Here is a 16,348-nt window from a genome sequence, read left to right on the forward strand (position 1 = left end):
GAGCAGACTTAGTCAAACGATCCACTATTACCCAAATGCTATCATGTTTGCTTGCTGTCAAAGGTAACTTGGTAATAAAGTCCATCGCTACACATTCCCATTTCCACGTAGGAATTTCTGGTTGTTCGAGCAAACCAGATGGGCGTTGGTGTTCAGCTTTTACTTTAGAACAAGTCAGGCATCTAGCTACGAACACAGCAATATCCTTCTTCATACCGGGCCACCAATAAGTAATGCGCAAATCCTTGTACATCTTATCAGCGCCGGGATGAATAGAATACCGAGATTTATGCGCTTCACTCAGGATATCAGCGCGAAGATTCTCATCAAAGGGAATCCAGATGCGATTAAGATAGCAGAGAATTCCACTCAGATTAGGGACAAAGAGCGCTTCCGCGCCACACGCTAACTCGGCGCGAAGGTTACCATTACTGATGGATGCGCGCTGCGCGTCACGAATACGCGATTCAAGGTTGCTTTGAATCGGCGCGAAGTGAAGCTGGGTGCGCGGCAAGATACAGTTAAGTTGGCAGGGTTTTCGGCTGAGCGCATCGGCTACCACATTAGCCTTACCAGGATGATACCGGATCTCACAATCGTAATCGCTGATGAGTTCGTTCCATCGGCGTTGCCTCATGTTAAGTTCCTTTTGATCAAAGATATGCTGAAGGCTTTTATGGTCAGTGTAGAGGATACACTTAGTACCATAAAGGTAGTGTCTCCAGATCTTCAAGGCAAAAACAACTGCACCAAGTTCGAGGTCGTGAGTTGTATAATTCTTTTCATGAACCTTAAGTTGCCTTGATGCGTAAGCGATAACCTTGCCTCGTTGCATAAGAACACAACCGAGACCTTGGTTGGAGGCATCGCAGTACACGACAAAATCATCATTACCCTCAGGTAGCGCAAGGACAGGAGCTTCACACAACAATCGCTTGAGCGTTAGAAAGGCTTCTTCTTGCTTCGAGCCCCAAATATACGGTTTACCTTTGTGCGTTAGAGCTGTTAAAGGCAAAGCGATCTTCGAGAAGTTCGAAATGAAGCGCCGGTAATAACCAGCTAAGCCCAGAAAGGAACGGATCTCGGTAGGAGTGGATGGCGTAATCCAGTTCTTGATTGCTTCAATCTTGGATGGGTCGACATGGATACCCATCTTGTTAACAACATGGCCAAGAAACTGTACTTCATCCGACCAAAATTCACACTTGGAGAGCTTGGCAAAGAGCTGCTCGGCTCTAAGCTTTTGCAACACCAACCGAAGATGTTGCTCATGCTCGGCCTTGGTTTTGGAATAAATCAGAACGTCATCGATAAACACAATCACGAATTTATCCAAGAAAGGCCTACACACCCGATTCATTAGATCCATGAAAACGGCGGGTGCGTTGGTTAAACCGAAGGACATGACCAAGAATTCAAAATGGCCATAGCGAGTTCGAAAAGCAGTCTTCGGAACATCTTCATCGCGGATGCGCAACTGGTGATAGCCAGAGCGGAGATCAATCTTGGAAAAACAAGAGGCACCTTGGAGTTGATCAAAGAGGTCGTCAATACGCGGTAAGGGATACCGGTTTTTAATGGTGAGTTTGTTCAACTCGCGGTAATCGATACACATGCGAAACGATCCATCTTTCTTTTTAACGAACAACACCGGAGCACCCCAGGGCGAAGAGCTAGGGCGGATGAATCCTTTAGCAGTCAACTCTTGAAGTTGGCTTGCCAATTCTTGCATCTCAGCGGGTGCAAGACGATAAGGAGATTTAGCTACGGGGGAAGCACCAGGGACAAGATCAATACGGAACTCGACTTCACGAGCGGGAGGGATACCAGGAAGATCATCAGGAAAAACTTCAGGGAAATCACGCACAACAGGGATATCGCGAAGCTTCTTTTCTTCAGCAGGTTTAACCACATGGGCTAGAAATGCAATACACTTCTTCCGCATGAGTCTTTGGGCTTCGGCGCAAGACATAAGTTTAAGACCGCGGGAGGGTTTCTCGCCGTAGATATGAAGATCACCATTTTCTCGAGGAATGCGAATCAACTTCTTGGCGCAAATAACTTCGGCGCGATTATGCGAAAGCCAGTCCATACCAATGATAACATCAAAGCTTCCAAGAGGCATGGGGATGAGGTCGATCAGAAAATCGTTTTCGTTAAGGTTAAGCGTGCAATCTTTAATCACTGAGTTTATTAAAATAATTTCACCATTAGCCAATTCAACTGAAAAATCTTCTTTTAAGTTATCGCGCGGTCGCGCAAGCTTCTGTTCGAGGGCGTGAGAGATAAAACTTCGATCGGCGCCAGTATCAAAAAGTACAGAAGCATAAAATCCGTTAAGCAAAAATGTACCATTAACTACGTCATTATTCGCTTGCGCTTGGTGCGCGGTTATGTTAAAAGCTCGTCCACGCGTCACTTGGTTTGAAATCTGGTTCACCGGATTCGCTTGTGTGATTTGCACTTGTAGTCTCGGGCACGCGTTCCGGAAATGACTGGGATCACCGCAGTTAAAGCACGATCTGGGTCGTGGGTTTTGGTAGATTGATTGTGGGTTCTGCGGGTAGACTGGTGGTGTTGGCGCAATTGGATTGGCGGGAAGGACTCTACAGTTTTCTGCAAGGTGACCAGCGCGGCCACATCGGGTACAAAGTCGACATGGGACTTGAGGTGGGTGGTGGAGTCTACAGGTTGGGCAAAAGGGATGGTTTCCTGTGTAAGGTTTCTTAGTTGGCGGGGCAGGGAGTGCTGGATTGGTTAAGGCATAGTTGTGGGCTACAGGAGGTGTTGGGTAAGCTGACAGAGGGTTAGGCGCGTAAACTGGAGGTTGATAAATGGGTTGCTGGACAATGGGCGGGTTGGTAAGCGCGTAAGCTTTGCGCCTGCGCTTGAGGTTGTTACGGTTTGAGGGTTCTGGTTTGGTTTCTGTTGGTTCAGGGGCAGTCTTGGTGAGTTTGGTCTTCTCAGTTCCCCGCAGGAACAGGGTTCCTGCTCTGACATGGTTGTCGCTGAGCACAGCGGCCAACTCGATGGCGTCAGAGAGGGTAACTGGGTTTCTGGCCCATACCGAATCTTGAATTTCCATGGGGAGACCCCCAAGGAATTTCTCTATGGCTCGGCGGGAAGGGGTAACAAGGTGAGGGACAAGCAGGCTTAGTTCATGGAAGCGCGTCGCGTACTCGCGCGCTTCACCACTGTACTGCTTAAGATTCCAAAATTCCTCCTCCAGGCGCTTAACTTCGTTGGGAGGGCAGAATTCTCGCGTCAGAATTTCTTTGAATTCCTCCCAGGGCATGCTAGAAGCAGCTTCTGCGCCACGCGCATGAGCTACTCCATTCCACCATGTAAGCGCTCTAGATTCCAGGACACTGGAAGCATATAGGGTTCGTCTGTCTGAGGGGCATTGGGTGTGGAGGAAAGTGTTTTCTATTTTCTCAAGCCACTGGAGCATCACGGTGGCTCCTTCAAGACCTGTGAACTTTGGAGGGTTACCCGCGTTGAAGGACTTAATGTTGTAACCAGAGGTGTTAGCATTGTTTTGGTTTAAGGCTTGGGCTATTGCGGCGGCCATTTCCTGGGAACGTTGCAGCGAACGCCTGCGCGCGGCTTCTTTCTTCTTGAGATGGCGAGCTGATAGCGGAGGCATTCTATAAAAGTTTTAATTTTAGTTAATATCTTGGTTTTAGCGCAAAGTATAACCTCGAAAAGCTTGGTTTCGCGGAGTCAGTTACTGTCAAAAGTTAAAGTAAAATAAATGACCCTAAATGCAGACTTAATAAAGGTAACAAATTCGAATCAATAATCGACAATTCATGTATCACCATGACTTTCCGAATTCCCAATTTAAAATATACGAGCAAACGAGTATTGGAGATTGACGATTCATGTATCACCATGACTTTTCAATCTTCAATATAAAATATACAAGAAAATGAGTATTGGAGGTTGACAATTCATGTATCACCATGACTTTTCAAGTCTCCAACCTCAGAACATAATCGTAAATGGAAATTGAAAATCAACTATTCATGTATCACCATGACTTTTCGGATTTTCAACTCCAATAAACGAATATGTAAGTAAAATCAATAAAAATCGAAATTCTAAAAAAATTGAAACATCGCGGAATAAAACATAAAATCATATACTGCACAGGCGCGAGCATATTCATAAATAACGAGTAATTAACAATAAGCGCGCAAACATGAGATTTCTCTCATGCGCGAGAAGGGACTCTTAGGTATTCTAGGCCGTTACGTCTAACCACCTATCCTAAAGTCAACGAGCTCTGATACCAATCTGTAACACCCCGACCAAAGGCGGATTATACATCGGGGCGCCACATATTGTTTCATTACTCGTGACACTATTGGGTGTCAATATTTAATAAATACATTCATTCGCGCACGCGCAAGGTAAACACAAGATAACATAAATCATCATAATCCAATATATTATAAATCGTAATATTCGAACAGCAATAACTTGTCTTGATACATTTTAGTCTAGGTCCAAAATAAAGAAAACTTCCTACGTGTCCTCGAACTCCAAAACAGCTACTGCAAACCTGAACACGTGTTAAAATAAACGTCAAACACTTGCGTGTTGGTGAGAAATCAAGTTTAATATAATACATAGATAACAATAAATCTGCGCGCAACATGTGTATGTCTGGTTTTCAACAAGGGTGTAATCTGATCGGGACCAACTCTAAGATTCATAAGACTGCCAGTGCTCACAATTGAGCTCACAAACAAGACAAACTGTGCATGTGTAAACAAAAGAGAAAATCATAAACGATAGTTCTCCCGTGTTCATCTAATGGTACCATGAAAACTGCGGAATAGACCGACAAGACGGTTAATGATCCACACATACAAATAAACAGCCAAGTCTACGTCCTCAACACATGGGATACTGCGCGACTAAAGTTCATAAACAAGTTTAAGACTCTAAGTTTGTATGAACACATGAACATCCCAAAACATTAAAAGCAAAAAGGGATTAGGTACGAGATTACTCACTTGATAAACGATGCGGTGTAAGATAAAGCAAGAACCAACTTTAAACAAGCACAAGTTAACCTATAAATAAGATTATTGTTTTAATGATTTGTTTTAAGTCTTGATTATAAGTTAGCATAATTAATAAGTAAATTATTATATATAATATATATTACCGGAAAAGCAGGGCAGAACAGGATAGAAGACGAAGGCAAAGAGAGAGGAGGCGGCAGAGGAAGAACAACGGCAAGGAGCAAGAGAGAACAGGAGAGTTTAAGTGCTTTGTGTGTGCAGTGTTAGGAAATTAACATTATTATTTATAGGAAAACCCTAGGGAACACAATCCCTAGAAAAGAGGAAAAGATCTCAAAAAGTAAAAGATTCCAAAAGCAAAAGATATCAAAAGATATGGCAGCTGCAGGGGACAAAGGAAAAGCTGACAGGTAACAGTAAAAAGCATGGGCGGGTCAGATAAAGGTACTGGTCAAGCATGGCAAAAGCAGATCTCAAAAGATAATGTCAGTCACTTTTTCTGTCAACCAATGGGGTTGGTGCGCATGCTGCGCCAAAAGTGGCTTTTCAGACATAAAGCAGATTAGGTCAACGGCTCAAAAGATAAGACATCACAAAAGCAAATGGCTAGATTAAACAGAAGAAAACTCAAAGGGTTTAGCGCGAGAAAGCTCGAGCGCGAAGGCAGACACGGAAGGTCAAGAGAGCGCGAGCGCGAAGGCAGACAGAACTAACCTTAACGCGTCGCGGAAAGAACTACATTTCTAAGCGCGCCGCGGGAAGAATTACATTTCTTAGCGCGCCGCGGGAGGAACTAAAATTCCTAGCGCGCCGCGGGAAGAACTATAATTCTTCGCGCGTCGAGGGATGAACTACGATTCTTAGCGCGCTGCGAGAAGAACTACAAATCCTTAGCGCGTCGCGGGAAGAACTACCGTCCTTCGCGCGCTGCGAGAAGAATTACAATTCTTAGCGCGCTGCGAGAAGAGTTCGTCTCGCGTAACGCTGAAACAGGTGGTCTTCACGCAGGATTCCTTGTAAGGGGTCTGGCGCGTGGAGCTGCGCAGACAACCTTAGGCGGGAAGGAACAAAGGACAAGCAAAGAGTTAGAAGAAAAAGAGGGAAACAAGGCGTAAGGGCGGGACGGCGACAAGAGGGAAAAGAAGGCGGAAAGAGAGAAGGAGAGGGACGGGACGGCGGAAAGAAAGAGAGAGAAAGAGGCGGGAAGGAAAATATATATTATTATTAAAAATAAAATATAAGTATAAATAAATATTAAATCATAAAAGAAAGAGATCGGGTCAGAGAAACGGGTACCTGGGTCGGGTCGGATCGGGGCAGATGTCACAGCCGGAGTTAGAGGTAAAACTCCTTGGAGGTGCGGTTAGCCGGGACACTGGTTTTATCTGTAGTTTAACCATTACCAGAGCTTCAAGAGTAGTGCACTTAATGAGAAGTCTTACTCCCCTGCGTGACCCTCAATGTGAGCTTCCTCTTGTTTCGCTCATGTATGGGGTGGCTAAGTTGTTATGTTATTCGGACTCCGAACATGCCAGTCTATGTTTGTTAAGGAGGTTGTTTCTTTTTTTTTTTACAAAGCGCTCCGAAAGGAGATTGAGGGTATTATGGTATGTGGAGGTCCGTTTTTTTGGGGATTTTCAATGAAGACTAACCTCTCTCCTATTCATTTTGGTGGTTTAGGGTTATATTCAAATGAGAATGTTTCCACCTATACTTTTGTAGCCTCGAGAGCACAATCTTGGAAGTTACATGACCACATTTTGCGTGATTGTGGTGTTGATGGGTTAGATTACGATTTTGGGCGTGTGTTGGATTGTTTGCACAACTCTATTTCCGATCTTGATCTTAGTGAGTTTGCTAATCACGACCCCCCCCCCTTAAAGCCCAAAATGCTTTGGCGAGTGCCCTTTATAGTAAAACCATCCAAAGTTTGGGAGAAAAGTTTGGGTTGTCCCCTCTTCAAAGAGCAGTATTAGATGTTTTCAGGCTCCTCATGCTCAAGAGTTTTTGATTGTCGTCTCCATCGAAGGGTTAGGCCAGCACATGTCAGCAGCAGAGTGCCAGGCCATTCTTAAATATCGTTTAATGATCCCCATGTTCCTAGTTGATGAGCCTTGCCCGCTCTACCGTAAAGTTTGTTTAGATTATTTTGGTGAACATGTGGTTCATTAAAAAAAACTCCCGGGCTTTAAATATACATGATTTGGTCAGGGATATCCTTTGTGATGTGTTAAAACGGGCGGGAATCTCGGTAAATAGGCTCCTATGAATTTCTTGTCGGATCCCCGTGAAGAAAGGTCTACTCTCCGACTAGGGGACATTCTTGTGTTTGGATGGGGGGAGGGAAGCATGCTTGTGTGAACCTTACTGGGGCGTCCCCTCTTGTCAGGGGACAACGAGTTTTTTGCTAGGCATGCTATGTTAAAGGAAAGAAACTTATTAATCAAAATATTGCCGGAGTGGACGAATTATACTTAAATCTTGTCAGTGTGGACGGAATTTAAATATATATTGTCGGAGTGGACGGAATTTGAATAAATCCAACTTGTGAGAAGAAAAAAAATCTCGTCTCCTTAAAACAAATTTCTCTTAAATGCGTCTCCCAAGATGAAATTAAAAGGGAACATTTTTCAAGAATTTGAAAATTTGTACGGCCCGGGTAGGAAACATAATAAAACCATCTAGGGAGACTGCCTTTTAAGAAGAAAAGTTAAGAAAGAAATATGGTCTGCTCTCTTAATATTTTCAAAAATTTGGTCTTGTCCATCAACATTATTCCCATATTTGGTCTGCTCCCTCCATATTTTTTAAGAGTTGGTATGTTCCCTTATAATAAAGATCTTCTCCCAATGTGTCTCCGATGGTGGTCTGCTAATGGGAGTAGTCTGAGAACCAATGGTGGTCTGCTAATGGGAGTAGTCTGAGAACAAACTAGTTTGCAAACTTGATCTTGCCAAATGTCAATATATGAATGGATGTACTTTTAATTTGTTTTTCTTTTTTCTTTCATAACAATTAATTTTAGGTTAAATCTTAATTTTTTCTAATAACGTCTAATAATTAAGTTTTAAAAAAATCTAAAACACAGTCGTGCTAAGTATATTTTTATGAACACGGTGATATAAATTTTATTAAAAACAGAGTTCGTTTAAAAAATGTATTTTTTAATATAAAATAAAGGATCAATTGCATATTTCTCCCTATAAAACCATGTTTAATTGCATATTTATCCAACCAAAACATTCAATTGCATATTTACCCATTTTAATGAAAATTTTATATTGACAAAATTGCCCTTTCTTAACTTCTCTAATTTTGAACCACTCCAAAAAAAATTAAAAGAAGATAAATAAAAAATTATAAAACAAAAATAAAAGCAAAATTTTAAAAAAGTAAAAAACACAAAATGTTTACCTATGGTGTAGCCTTCGAGCTTAGCTTACCTTTTAGCGTTAGATTTTTGGGGTGTTTAGATATTTTTAGCAGAGTTCAGGGTTTGGGGTTTAGATTTAGGTTTTTTTAGTTGATGGGTGGGGGTTAGGTGTTGGTTTTTAGTTGAAAGCATACTAAAATAAGGGTAAATTAGTCATTACATCAACTATTTTTAATTAAAATAAATCAAATGGGTAAATTTGTCAATTTTGAAATTAATAAGGGGGGAATATGCAATTGAATATTTGGGTTAGGTACATATGCATTTAAAAAGTTTTAGGGAGAAATATGCAATTGCCACTAAAATAAATATTGATTTTAATAATTTATCTTGTCAGCATTTGGCATCATATTGGTTTGTATGATTTTTTAAATAAAACTTATTTGTTTTAAATTAAATATTTTACTTATTCTTTAAATAAATTATTATTTTTTGTATTGCTAATTACGTTCAATTAAAAAATAACAATTATAAATGATATTTATTTAATAAATAATGATAAAGGTTTTGTTGATTATGAGTTTGAAAAGTTTGGGTTTGATTGTGATAGATAAAAGAGAGAAAAATTAATTTTATAATAAAGATTGAGTTAAGATAGTTTGTGAATGAAAATAGTCTTAGAGCTAATCGGGCAAGCCCACAAAGTAATCTAAACTATATATATTTTTTATTTGAACACAATTATTTATAACTATACACTATATGCGGATGGCTATATGCATTGAAAAGAAAAAGAAAAAATTTATAATATTGGGCTCTAAATTTAAAGGAAGGCCCGTTAAGGCCGTTTAAATCTACCAAAAAGGTTGAAAAGGTGAGCCCTACATGGTGGATGATACAAGGAGTAATTTGCGCAACGATGCTTTATCTGCTTTTGTGCATGCCTATTTTATATGGATTTCATATATAATTCTTCCAATTACTCAATTTACACAAAATACTAATTACTCAAACCAAACCTTGAAACAATAATAATTTATCCATTTAATAAAGCCAATAGAGGTAATTTATCCATTTAATAAAGCCAATAGAGGAAGGAGGGGTAGAGGTGGACCAAAACTGACTTGGGATGAGATAATTAGACATGATTTGATAGATATGCACCTCTTCGAGGAAATGGTTGAGGATATAAATTCTTGAAGACATATGATTAAGGTTAAAGACCTCTAGGGCAATGCATAGTTTTTTGTTATAAACATATTTTAGGGGTTTTTCTTTCCCTTTTTGTTTTGTGTCGCTTTGTTTATTTTTTGTTCATATTTTCTTCTTGCTTTTAATTCAACCTAATGTAATATATTTAAGTATTCATCTATTTATTTGCAATGTCTAAATGATATACTATTATAATATTTTATTTTTACATTATTATTTTCTAGTATTTTAGTATTTAGCACTATTATCAATGATTTCATGTATCTATTTAATACTAGACTACTACTATTATTATTATTATTATTAGCATTATTATAACATATTAATTTGTTGATTTTTTTTCTTTGCTATTTAGGGGTCTAGTGCTGCACTTTTGTTTTTCTTTTATATGGCTTCATCATACACATTTAGAGATTTGGAGGTCTCTTTGAAAGCAATCTCTCTATTCTTTGGATATAGTTACGGTTTGCCTACATCTCACTCTCCCCAGACCTTGTTAATAGCTTTTCTATTGGCGAGATTTTTACTAAGTACGATTGTTTTTGTTGTTATAAAAGCCTAAAACTTAGTTTACACAAATGAACTTTCAGTTAAAAATAAAATCCCATTTGAAATAAATTTGTGCCAAACTAGGTTTAAAAGAGATGAACAATTACTACTCAAAATCAGCTCACTAAAAATTTGAAAGGAATCGAACTCAATTTTGAAGCTTATTTAATTGAGCACAAGCTTCACATATCAAGTTTAATTAGTTTGTGAGAGTAAATGAATCATTATTTATAAAAATAACATAGCCTTGGTTAGATAATATATACTATTGCATATAAGATTATAATAAAAAGAATAAGTAAGAGTAGGTCATGGGGTATACATTCAAGTTTCTTAACTCCATATACACACCACATCACCTACTTTATCTCATTTCACTCCACCTCTTCCTAAAGAAATTATTTAACCCTCATTTACCTCTCTTTATTAAATGTAAAATTGATTATTACATTAATGTGGTTGTGTGTGTAGATTTTTTTTTTCTTAAAGTAGTAGATTTATAAAGAAAAGAGTGGTTTTAGATATCTGACATTAGACCAAATGGATTTTAAGTATTGAGATAGCTGGATTGAGTTTATCTCTCCTAATGGCTTTCCATGTAAGCGACGACGTGTACATCTGTACTGATTGGATCGGCTATCTCAGATGGCTGGATCCAAGTGGTAGCACAAGATGAGACCAGCCATCTGAGATAGCTGGATTGAACTCCTACTTTATTCCATTTCACACCATTTTGCCACGTGGCAGCAAAAGATAATATCAACCATCTGAGATAATTGGATTGAACTTCCTAATTTTATTTGCTCCAAACTCATGGGTGTACTACTTTGAAGAAGCAAATATGATTTGACAGAATACAACTTTAGTTGATGAAATGTAACATCTATTGAACACTATTCTTACTAGTATTCTATACAAAGTAAGTCATAAGAGTTGATAATTTTGGTTTCACACACACACGCGCGCGCAAAAAAAGAAAAAAAAAGAACCTTTTTCCCTATATATTTATCCAACCTTTTCATTTACAAGTTTTCCATCTTTCTCAAATTACTACCTCACGTTCATAATTTTTAATGGCGATTTGTACTTGTGGTCAATATGTTGTTCGCACATCCTGGACTGATCGCAACCTGAATGTAGATTCTACTCATGTCCATGATATGTAAGAACCCTAATTTTCGTTGCTAATCTTCATTTGCCAATTTTCTTAAATTTCAAATATTTTACCGGGTCCCAAATGCCAAAAAATTCCGGGTTGGATAGACTCGGTCATGTGCAATCGTGTCTTAGCCATTATTCCTGGACTTTTGTGTTCTAAAACATGCTTGAATATGAAGTTACCGTCCTTCTAGCAAAGCATCGTTTGAAAAACATGCTTGAAGAACAATTAATGAATGCATGGAGTTCAATCTAGCTTTCTTAGATAGCTGGTCTCATCTTGTGTTGACACATGACGTAATGATATGTAAGGGAATAAACTTGAATCCAGCCATCTGAGATGGCCGATCCAGTCACCATAGATGCACACGTCGACGCTTACGTGGAACGTCATCCAGCTATCTCAGATGGCTGGATACCTAAAATCCGTTTGGTCTATTATCAGTTACCTAGAAACCACTTTTTTCTTAATAAACCTACTACTTTAAAAATAAAATCTGTGTGTAGAGGATTTTAAAGCCCATTAACATTTTAACTCACTTTACATATAACGCCTCTTAGCCGAAGAAGAGAGTGGTATGACACTCGTTGACCTTGGCAACTCAGTTTTAATGCCTTGGACGATAAGACATACCAATAGACTTTATGTTATACAAATAAAGTTATACTTAAAAACGTGTTCAAAGTATTTAATAGATAATAAAAGAACTGAATATATTCAAATAAAGAGCAAAAAAAAATTATTAACAACACAAGGTCGAGTCGAGCATTAGACATGTGTTTTAAACAAATCAAGTTCATTAATACTCTAACCAACATAAAGTTAAACATGTGACTAAGGTAACAAAAGGTTCAATAATTATAATTATAACACTCTTTTTTTTTCTTCAAATTTAGTCTATTTATAATGATTTAAATCACGTTGAACTTGCTACACTTGAGTCAGACACGATTATTGTTGGCCATACTTTGTTTTTCTTCATGTGCTTTGTTTTCTATGTTTTCACTATAAAGTTAAATTTCATTTCACATAAAGGACCATAATGTTGTATGGAACATATGAAACCCATACCTACATAATTTTCTCACACTCGATAATTTCTGCCTCCAAATAAATATATAAATTTTATTTACGCTCACTTTAAAGTTAAGAAAAGAAATGGAATTTATAATGAAAATTCATATATCATTTGAGTAAGGTTTTTTTTATGTCAATGATTCTTAGCTCAAGTGGTTAATATAAGACCTTTAAAAACTTTAATTTAAAAAGGGGACGTATTTGGTTTAAGTCTCATTTGTGACAAATAAAATAGAGGGTTTCAAATTGGATTGGAAAGTTTTATCACCTATAGTAGATTTCATCCTAATAGTGAAATAGAGATGATCAGGCATGTCAATGATCCAAATGCTGTTAAAGGAAAAAAACCAAGTTTTTTATATCCTGGATTTACTTTCTAACAATATAATATATTAATGCAGCTAAAAACTTAAAACGTAAAACTCCTTAATGTTAATGAAGACTCTAAATTGATTACACATAAAATCACAAGAAGTTACCAAAAATCATCAAAACAAAACATACCAACTGATCATATGCACAAAATCAATCTAAACAATCCTTACCGGTGACAGACCAAAAACTTTTTTTTTCATGGAATCGGTCTGGATTTTAACGCATATATATTACTCAATTTTTTTTTCACAGGGCCGGTCCCCGTCCACTACACTTGAGTCCGCCCCTGATCCTCACGCGCATTCTCGTACCCTTGTGAGCATCTATGTTCACGGAGATCATAGTACTCAAATCTGTGGTTACCTTCATCAAAATTCTGCGAGTAGCTGACTGCGTCGTATCGAAATGTGAGTGTCTTTGGTGGTCCATAGATGTTGTTGATCTTTTTGGTTTCTCTAATCACCTTGTTGATTATGTTCCGCCACTTCCGGCCCCAGCGGTCACAGAATCTGCTGTGTGTGGTCCGGTTGATACGTGTGTACCGGTCGTGAACCGGAACACACGACTGCGATATGCAGCCGGAAAAGTAAGAGGATCTCCGGTGAGGAGTGCTGCCCATATTTTAAGGAGAGAGATTGCTTCTTTCTGTTGTTGGGTTTGATTCTTTAAACAAAGTTTCAAAATGAGAAAGGTTTTATGTTTTTATGGAGGGGTGTTTGGTAATTTTCCTACTTGGGAGGGGTTGATTCTTTTCTTGGCCATCCCATAATAGTTTACAGAAATTTATATTTTTTTATTATTGTTTGTGTGTATTTATATAACTTCAAAAGAGGAGCCGTCTAGGGCTAGAATTGATCATAAATATAACTAAAGGTTATGATCCACCAACCTCTGCTAGTTCTTTTTTTTAAGTAGCAAAGAGAGAATTCATCCTGGAAGTGGGAGAACTGCTGAAACTACATGAAACCCTGACAAGGGTTTATGTACAGAAACCGGACAAACCCTTATGGGTTGTATCCAAAGACATGGAAAGAAATGTTTTTATGTCAGCAACAGAGGCCCAAGCTTATGGAATTGCCTTGGCATGTTGCGTTGATTAGTTAATCAGAAGGTTCAAATACACATAAAACATAATACATTATAATAGTTTTATCACTATCTTGTCTTACTTTTCCATTGTTTGATTTAGTTTTTTTTAGAAAGTTGATTATAATAACACCTATTAGCACTTGCTTTGTAGTAGGGGTGTTCTTTGGGTTATTTATTCGGGTTTCGGGTTGTTTGGGTCGGGTTGTTCAGGTTTGAGCTCAAAACAAATTGACCCAAGAACCGACCCAAATAAGTTCAGTTTGTTCGGGTTTCAGGTTATACGGGTCGGGTAAATTCGGGTTAGATTTCGGGTTTAACCAATTAAAAAAAATTCCACCTTTAACAATATCATAAATTAAAAAACCATATTCCGAGCCGTTATAAAACCATATTACAGCTATATTCAACAATAGCATATACTATTAGCAAAACATGAAATTTATCATACAAGAATGCATTAGACGGGATGAAGGAGCGTTGTAGCATGTGGATTAATACTTGTGTAGATTGAAGAAACATGCTCAACAAATATTGGTTTAAATACTATACTATTTAAGTTTTTGAATTGAATATACATTCTCAACAAGTTTTATAGTTATTAATACATTGGGATGTGATAGATCCAATATTAATTGGAGTCTTGAGAACAACCAAACAAGAATACATAAGGTCACTGTCCATATAAAATTAGGGATACATACATTGATGTATTATACTTCGGGTTATTCGGGTCAACCCAAATCTGGGTATTTCAACCCAAATGCCGAACTGAATATTTTATCTCGGGTTCGGGTTAGGAGTTTAATCGGTTCGGGTGAATTCGGATTGGGTTATTTGGGTCTCAGGTCGCTTCGATTCGGGTTTCTTATTCGGGTATGGTTAAAAAACACACCCCTACTTTGTAGATGTGATCATGGCACTTGGCATATCAGTAACCTCTTTTCTAATCATCATCAGGATAGGTCCCTCAGAATTTGAAACCTGCATAGTTTCAAGATTATTAACGTCATTCATCAACACATATATCACAAAAGTTTGTTCTAGAACTCAACATCAAAACACATAAAAATTGTTAACAAAACTCATTTTCAATTCTATGTTCCTGTGTTTCATTTAATGGAGGAAAGTAAAGGAAAATGAGGGATGAAAAAAATTTGTTGTGTTCCCGAGTTTCATTTAAGGAAGGAAATGGAAGGAAAATATAAAATGGGTGTTCCCGAGATTCATTAAAGGAAAGAAAATGAGAGGAGAGAAAATAAGGAGTAAATGAGAGAATTTGTATCTTTCCAAATTGAAAATATTTGGAAAGAAATAAATTGAAAAGAAAGAGTAGATGTCAAAACAAAAGACAAGAAAAGAAAACTTTCTTTTCCTTCCTTTTTTTTTCATAAATGAACTCGAGAACACAGCTAAATGATCAAATCAGCCATATCAATAAGCAAAAAACTAACCGGTATTTTATAATCCTATTTCAAACACAAAACCTAATTTAAAAAATCTAACATGCATACCTGTCGTTTATTTTGGTCCGCACACACTGTTCAGTCAGGATGCTTTGACAATCACCCTTTCTCCCATCTATGCATTCAATTTCACAATTATATATGCATGCATTCATCACAATACATATGTGTATACAGAAAAACCTTTATGTGAATCTAAATAAAGATGAGTAGAGATTTGATTTGATTCGATTTGATTTGAGGGAGAGAGGAAGTATACACATAAAGGTGTCGATGCTATTGATTTTCCTTCTGCTGGGGTTAGGGCTTTAGAGCGAGCAACAGCTGTAACGGGCTACGATTGTTATTATCAATCAATGGAGAGTTAATGGGAGAAGTGTTGCAATAGGTAGAGAGTAAGAGTCACCAGAGTATATGAGAGCAATCAGTTTTCCAGCGGTCGAATGAGTAGAGTAATAAATATAATGGGTATCTTATGGAGAGAGAACGTGGGAGGTAAAAGAGTGTCTATCTCTATTATAATTATAATGTAAAATGTAATAATATAATATAGATAACTTATTAAATATAAGTATAATAATTTCTTTCATTTTTTACACAACAAAAACTTCAAATAAAATATTAATATATTGCAATAACAAAATTAAGGTTTTAGCAGTATATCTTAGTAGTTTGTTGTCAAATCCGAGCTACTGGAATATAGTTAAGGGCTTCTTCATCTGTCTACCGACTCATTATTGGCATCAAACCAATGAAAAACTTTCATAAATTTGATATCCTTGTTTTGTAGCCATGTCATCTCATGGCCTAAAAAGTGTCTCTTCATTGTGTTGATGCTATCAACGATGGCAAAATCATCTAGTGCTATATTGCCGACTATGCATTTTTAACTGACATGTGAAACTGCTCAAACGTGTTGTGAGCATCATTCAAGAGTTCTGGTACCTCAAAGCAATCAACAACCCTTCTAACTCTTGTGGTGATTTTGAGTGGCCATGTAAACCCCATGTTTTTT

The sequence above is a fragment of the Bidens hawaiensis genome, unplaced genomic scaffold, assembly GCF_021521415.1.
Source record: "Bidens hawaiensis isolate Kalapana, Puna unplaced genomic scaffold, B.hawaiensis_p1.1 tig00015446_1, whole genome shotgun sequence".
Classification (NCBI taxonomy): Eukaryota; Viridiplantae; Streptophyta; class Magnoliopsida; order Asterales; family Asteraceae; genus Bidens; species Bidens hawaiensis.